The sequence below is a fragment of the Poecilia reticulata genome, linkage group LG8, assembly GCF_000633615.1.
Source record: "Poecilia reticulata strain Guanapo linkage group LG8, Guppy_female_1.0+MT, whole genome shotgun sequence".
NCBI lineage: Eukaryota > Metazoa > Chordata > Actinopteri > Cyprinodontiformes > Poeciliidae > Poecilia > Poecilia reticulata.
Window position 1 is genome coordinate 5,392,696 of NC_024338.1, and position 7,168 is coordinate 5,399,863.

Genomic DNA, 7,168 nt, shown 5'->3' on the forward strand with positions numbered 1-7,168 from the left:
TCTGTAATTTGATTTTAGGTGGGCTTTGTGAACATTAGGGGGGTGGAGTGGGGGGGGAGGTGGTGGTGGGGGTGTGTGTGTGTGTGGGGTTGCGTGCTCATGTCTGCGTGTGTGAGAGTACATGTCTGTGTGCCTGTGCAAGATGGATGTGACACAGTTAGGCTGAAGAAGAAAAAAATCCAACTACGTAATCAATCTGGCATCCTCTAAGGTCGTTAATGCTGTAGTGCGGTCAGTCGGTTGGACGGTCGGTTGGACGGTCATACGGACGCGCTGCGACTACATCATCAGCGTGTGTAAAAAGAAAAAGAAAAAAAAAAAGAAAAACACAAAACAAAAACAACAAAAAACAAACTGCTTTGTGTGTTCCTCTGTAAGCCTCACGTCCGACAATGAAATTAGAAGAAGTGACGGACTGGACTGTGCTGCCCTTTTATTTTTTTTATTTTTCATTTTTAAGATTTTTTTTCTACATCTGTCTCTCAACATGTTTCTGGGGTCATGAAGTGAAAATAGGAACAAAACCATCACAGAACAGGATSTTTAATAATCAGTTGAACTCCTGAGCGGGATGTGAAGACGGGCCTGACTCTTCATCACATCCGAAACTTCCTGGTTCCTTATGACACCACACATTAAATACTGACTGCACTCGCTACTCTCCTCTGACAGCTGTGGTTTCATTCTGAGCTCAACATTATGATTAAACATTATTAATGACGGCAACTTGATCCAAAAATGGACATTTGATCAGAAACGGAACAACCAGCCGTGTGTCTCAGCTGGGCATGGGCCGACGGAGCAAAACTCCATGGATCATCAAGATCACCGTTCTAGAAAATGGCTTGTGATTTAAAAAATAAAAATAAAAAAGGTCAAATCGAACTTATTGCAATAGCTTTATGAACATCCACTCTTTGTATTCAGATCTTGTTGGGAATACACCCATCAGGTCTATTTCAGTCTGATCCCGATTCCGATTTATTTATTTCTTTCCCCCTTCAGACTAGCCCATTAAAACGGAAACATGTGCTCCAGGGTATTTGAATGCATCAGCAAACAAAGGAATTGCAAAATGTATTCATATTCATGGCTCTAATGTTGATCTAACTTTTAGTTTTATATCTTAAGAACTTGCTGCTTRTTTCTARACTGCATTTAATCAGCGGTGTGGAAAACTGGCAGGTTTCAACGACCTGCTGGTCAAAGGAAAACCGTCMCCTCAGGTCTTTTTATTCAGGATTTAGCGTCAAACATGCTWAGATTAGCTGGTTAATTAGCCTGCGTTCAGCTGATTTTACTCTGCAACTATTGTAGTAATACAAAAAGCTTTACCTGAACAGGAGTGATGGATGACCCTTTGATTCCAGGCCATGTCCACGTTTTCATTCAGGCATTTCTTCAGCCACCTTACTAGCATTTTGTAGTAAGCTTTAAATTATAGAAGAGCAAAATGAACCTTTTTGTTGTTCATCTTGATTCTGCTAACGGCCTGTGCCCAGTTTGACCACATGARGTGTTCCCTAAAGAGAACCATCATCAGTGTAGGACCATCCTGCTCTAAACTTCCTCCTTCAGTATCTAGACTCTGACAGCTCCAGGCTTTGGACTGAGGGTTTTGCGTAACTCCCCATAGGCTGTTTCAGCTGTACTCTTTAAATTCTATGGGTTTTATTTTTGTCCYRGATCACTGAAAGAACTGGTTGTCACTTTCAAAGTGGGATAAGTGCAGGAACGCGCTCTGTCGTACCATCATGAAGGTTTGGAGAACCTGTAGGCGACCCGGGTTCTGTTCTTCCACTCAGCGTTAAGGACTATCTGTAAGAAACGTATGATAGTTTTACTTTTATTTTTGAAGACTTTCTCACCCATGGGATTTCCAGTCGAGGTCCGATCCTAACCCGACCATCGGTGAGCGAGTTCGGACTTAGAACCCTCTTTTTTTTTTCTCTCTCTTTTTCAGAACATGAAATATTCACGCCAACGTTCTTATTGTAGATATCTAAGCATGAAGGACAAGGCCCTGGTTTGTTTATGGGGTTCATGAATAGATGCTGTTACCAGTAACACAAGTGCATTCTCTCTCTGTCTCACAGTGTGTGTATGAATGTGTGTGTGTGTGTGTGTGAAGGCAGCCTGTACTGATTGTTGTCCTACAGCATCAACATGATCTTAGACTATGCTGTGCTACATTAAATATCAGCAGTCTTTCAGCTCCCTGACTCTGTGCCTTCACATCATTGCCATCCGCGTCTCACTGATTAAACAGATTCAACTCAATTAGAATTTCATCCAGCTTGGGTTTACGTCACTAAATCAGTTGTGAAAGAGAAACTATTTAAATTTGCAGCACAATAAAAATATTTTAATTGCATAGATTCTGATGATTGTTTCACAACTCGGAACCCAAAATTCAAGCACTGGAAATTAAAATTGATAAAACCTTCAAAGGTTGTGACTCCAGAAGGTGTACTGTGTAGGTTYGACACAGATGGACACCTTTTCATTTAGTACAGCAAGACTTTTTACAGATATCTTCTGTAGCTTTGGAGTAACTGGAACCACAAACGGCGACCAACTTTTACCCGAACTGAAAGCTTTCAGGCCAGATAAGGAAATTATCCACCACAAGAAGTTAAAAATCTCTTATAACACCATCATGCAAAACCTTTACATATGTATCTACAACAGTGTAAAAGATTACTTTGTTTCTGAGCAGATCAAATAAAAAAGGCACATGAAGTTTTTAAAATACTTTTGTTCTGGTCCAAACTGATTTCATGTCAATGATTTTGGTCCTCATGGCAAACAGAACAGCACTGGTGTAAACACTCTGGAATCCTTTTGGGTGGATTACTGCATCAGTGCGGTGTGACGTGGACGTGATGCGACGGTGGTTATGAAGGCATTTCTAAGGTTTTGGGATGCCATCAAACCAAGGTGAGAGCCATCATCATCATCATCATCTCTATCTGGAGGAAGGATGCAGCCCTGGTGAACATTCCCATGAAGACGTGGATCCGATGTTATTCCAAGAGTGCATCGACCCAACCAGGAGGTCACCAAACCACCCAGAATATTTCAATCTCTGCAGGTCTAGGTTAAGGTCAGAGMTATTTTAACTGTAGTAAAGAGACATTTCAAGGCCTCTATTAGAAAGTTTAATGGCCAGAACCACTGCTGACCCAAAACAACAAAGGCCCATCTCGCATGATCTAAAAACGGCATATTGATGAGCCTCAAGAATGAAGAAAAAACRGATGCAAGCATGGTGGGCCGCCAGGCCCAGGATTATTTATTTCATTTAAAAGGTCTATTTAAAACACCAGTTACAGAAATAGCATGGGTTAAGCTATGCTAGTTAAAAGTTACATGCTATGTTAGGCGAAAGTGATTTCACTTTTTAAACTGGATAAACGTCTACCACTCTTGTTTTTAAAGAAGGTAATTTAGTTGCGTGATTTGTTGAAGCGCTCCAAGAATAAAGGAACCGATGCGACTGTGTGTGTGTGAGGTGCTTTAAAAAAAACAAAACCTCAACCACATTCTGGTGCCCATCACCTGGAAATCTTTCCACCACTGCTCCAGACAGAGTAAAGAGCCAGTAGACCAAGGGTTACAGTCAAGAACATCCTTTTATTCAATCAGGTAAAGGCATTGCTCTTTTCAAACTGCTTTTTATTATTATTATGGAAAAGAAACTGTAATTAACACATGCATTTCACCACGGGCTCTGGGAGGGGGCCTGTGAGGTTGGGCTGCTGCTCTGTAGACAGGATGGGGGAGAGGAGAGGGGCGCTCTGCTGGAACTGGGTAAGAAGTGAACGGATAACCAGGCAGGTTGGAGYCACTAACCGCTAATCTGAGCCCAACAGAACATGTTGGAAACGATGTGTGTAAAACAATAAAGACAAAAACGGTGGATGGTTAGTGCTGGTGCAGAGGCAGACCCTCCAGAAACACTCCTTAAAAACACACACACACACACACACTGCTCTCTGCAATATGAGTCTCTGAAATGGCTTCTTGATAATAGCATGGTTGATTGTTTCATTAGCTTGATTACAAAAACAAGATCACAAAGTGCCAGGTTTAGAAACCAGTAAACTAAATCCTGTAGCAACTGGACTAAATGTGAACCTTTCAGGCTCTGACTTCATCAGTTGTGATGTTTTTCTAGAATCTTCTTCAGTTAAGCTACAGCTAACCTGTAGCTWAACATCTACTTTTAGCGCTCTTCTGAAGGAATGCTGAAATATCTACAAGTGTCAGAAACATCGATTATAAACACTTTGCTTCTCTTCCAGAGTTGGACTCTAATCGAAGTTGATAAAATTCTAGAAAGCTGGTGCTTTTTCCTAATTGTTGTAACACTAAAGCCAGTAAGAAATGCCGTTTTATATTATTGTGTTTCAAAAACTCAATGAACATGATCACAACGTGACTTTATACTGGTTTAATCAGACATTGTGAGATGCTCTGATGAATAGTTCAAATGTCAAACTTTAAATACATTTAACTTATGTGCAGCTTTGGACTCAAGATCTCACACTTTTCTACCTCTAGAGGCATAAATGTTGCATTTCGAACTTTAGTCAGAAAATCCGACTTCAAAATACAGACAGACAATTTCTAAAAGCCCTAATCACGACACTATACTATTCCCTAATAATTAGTCGTTGATTAATAATTATTCGAGCGTGTTACCATTTCAGCTCCTTGGTTAAGTTTTTTTTTCTTTGTAACGGTGAGATAAATGTAGAAAACTGGTAATCACGGCTGTTTGTTGCCATTGTCTCTCGTCACGTTCAAAGTAAGCTGTTCTTTCCTCAGCTTTTCAAATCTTTATTGGCCAAATCTGTATTGCACTTGGAAATATGTCTAAAAATCAAGATTTTCCACTCATGAATGGAGGCGGGACAAAAAAATACCAGTAAAATATTTGCATTAATRTGGGCAGAGCCTTATCATTTCTTTCAAATACCTGATCTCACACACCCATTATTCTAAAAATGTCTCTACAATAGGCAGAGACAAAACAAAGAACCCCCCAAAATGTAAACCATCTATGCTAGCAGTCGTGCTGGTTATCACAGCTGTGTGTTCTTACCCCTCCACCCCGAAACGGCCCCCTCTCGTCGGCCCCAAACCCCCCATGTCCTCGGCCCAGCCCAGAGCCTCGTGGTGTAACTTGTTCACTTACATTAGCTGTTGAATGGAGAAGCTGGAGAAGATGGGGTATGGTAATACAATGTGAAGCGTACAGACAAGGATAACATGTGAGCTAATTGCATTCTGCTCAGACAAAAACAAAACAAAACAAAAAATCTTTGCGTATTCTTTTTTTTTTTTACATTTTTCTTTTTTTTTAAACCGCGCTGTAGAGAGAATAGGGAGGAAAGAAAGTTGAGGGGAGAGAGAGAGAGAAGGATACGCAGCTACAGACTACTCCAGTGTCCAAGATAAACAGACGACAAGATACAGAGGAAGAGAAGCAAGACAGAGATTTTTTTTAGACTTTTTTTTTTTTTTTTTAGCTTTTCTATAGTATTGAACAATAAAAAGAGCAACTAAATCACACCAATTTCCTTTAGTACTATGTATACTGCTTGAAAAAGCTTCAAGAAGAAGAAGAAGAGAAAGATATAGAAATATGAGGGAGGGGACTTATTTTCTTTTGAGATGGGCACTCAGGAATACAAGATGGAGTCTGTGAACAAAAGGCACTTTTTAGGGACAACCTTTAAAGATGCTCTGAGTCTATAACACTACGTCACCAAACAAATATTTATCATCATTTACAGCTGGTGGGTGTTCGGGGGAGGGGGACTTGGTGGGGTGGGGTGTGGTGGGGGGCTTTTGGGTAAACAGGGTTCGAGTTGCCGCTGACTCGGATGACTACAACCCCGCTGGCCGAAAACGGAGGAAACCCTGGAAGTGAGTCACAAACGAAGACGTCGTCATTTACAGCATGTTTATCTTTTTGTCGCTGTTGTCGTTCAGAAACAGGAATCCAGACTCGCGCATCTCCCGGAATATTGGGAAGATCTTGTCTCTGTTCCACGTTAGGATCACTGGTAGGTAGGATAGAGTCCGCAGGAAACAAATGACAATTTTTTTACAAGTTTTGTTGTTGTTGTTTTTTTTTTTTACAAGAGGATGTGTGTTTTCTCTCTGCTGTGTTGTAAAGGTTTGGGAGACGAAAAATGCCTTTTGTTACAACAACCTTTTCRTACAATGAACACCCCCCTTCCCTCTCCCCGGTAAATACAAAGAAATAGAGTAATGCATGATTTCCTAAAAATTAGTTTTTATGATAACACTTAAGTTTGTTTATTATTATTTATGTATAATAGAGACTGAATGTACTTTATTCTTTTACGAAAGCACCAGTTTTCATAATGATATATATCTTACGAGCTGCGAAATTGTTCCTTTAACTCCCGTCAATAAAAATGAATTTCTTTTCTTGAAAAAGTGATAAAAGGAAACAACGAAAAAAAAAAAAGAAAAGAAAATTAAAACAATGTCCCCCAAACTTTTTTTTTTCTTTCTCATTTTTTTTTTTTTTATCTCACCGCTCGTGTATTTAGAGTCCCGGAGCACGTGGACTTGAAAAACAAACGAACAAACAGAAAAAAAAAAAAAAAAYYTTRARGRGGRTTTYCCYCCMTTTTTTTTTTTTTTTTTTTTGCATGACACCCTCAAACATTCTCTAACAAACACAATTCCTCTACCAAGGCATTGCACATGGCTCAATCAACATACATCATTTAGTTTCAAGAACAATACTTCCCATCGAAACAATAAAGAAAAACAAATCTGTTCGTTTAAGTTTTAATCCTCATCTACGTTAGCCGATACTCTACGTCTCTACCGATGGGTCTGCGATGGATTTCCGACGGTCGTGGGCCTCGACTCTGCTCCGATTAGCGATTTCCAGATGCATCCTATGACTGTGCGATGTATGCCACGCTTCAAAAAATAACTAGACTGCCACAGAGCTTATCTTGCAAACTAAGAGAAAAAAAAAAGTATATATCTATAAATATATATAAAAGTGTATTATATATAAAGATGCTTGAGATTATCTAGTGAGCTGTCATTGTTTTTTTTTCTCTCCATTCCCTCCTGACATTTTTTTTTTATTTTTCATTTTAATTACCAT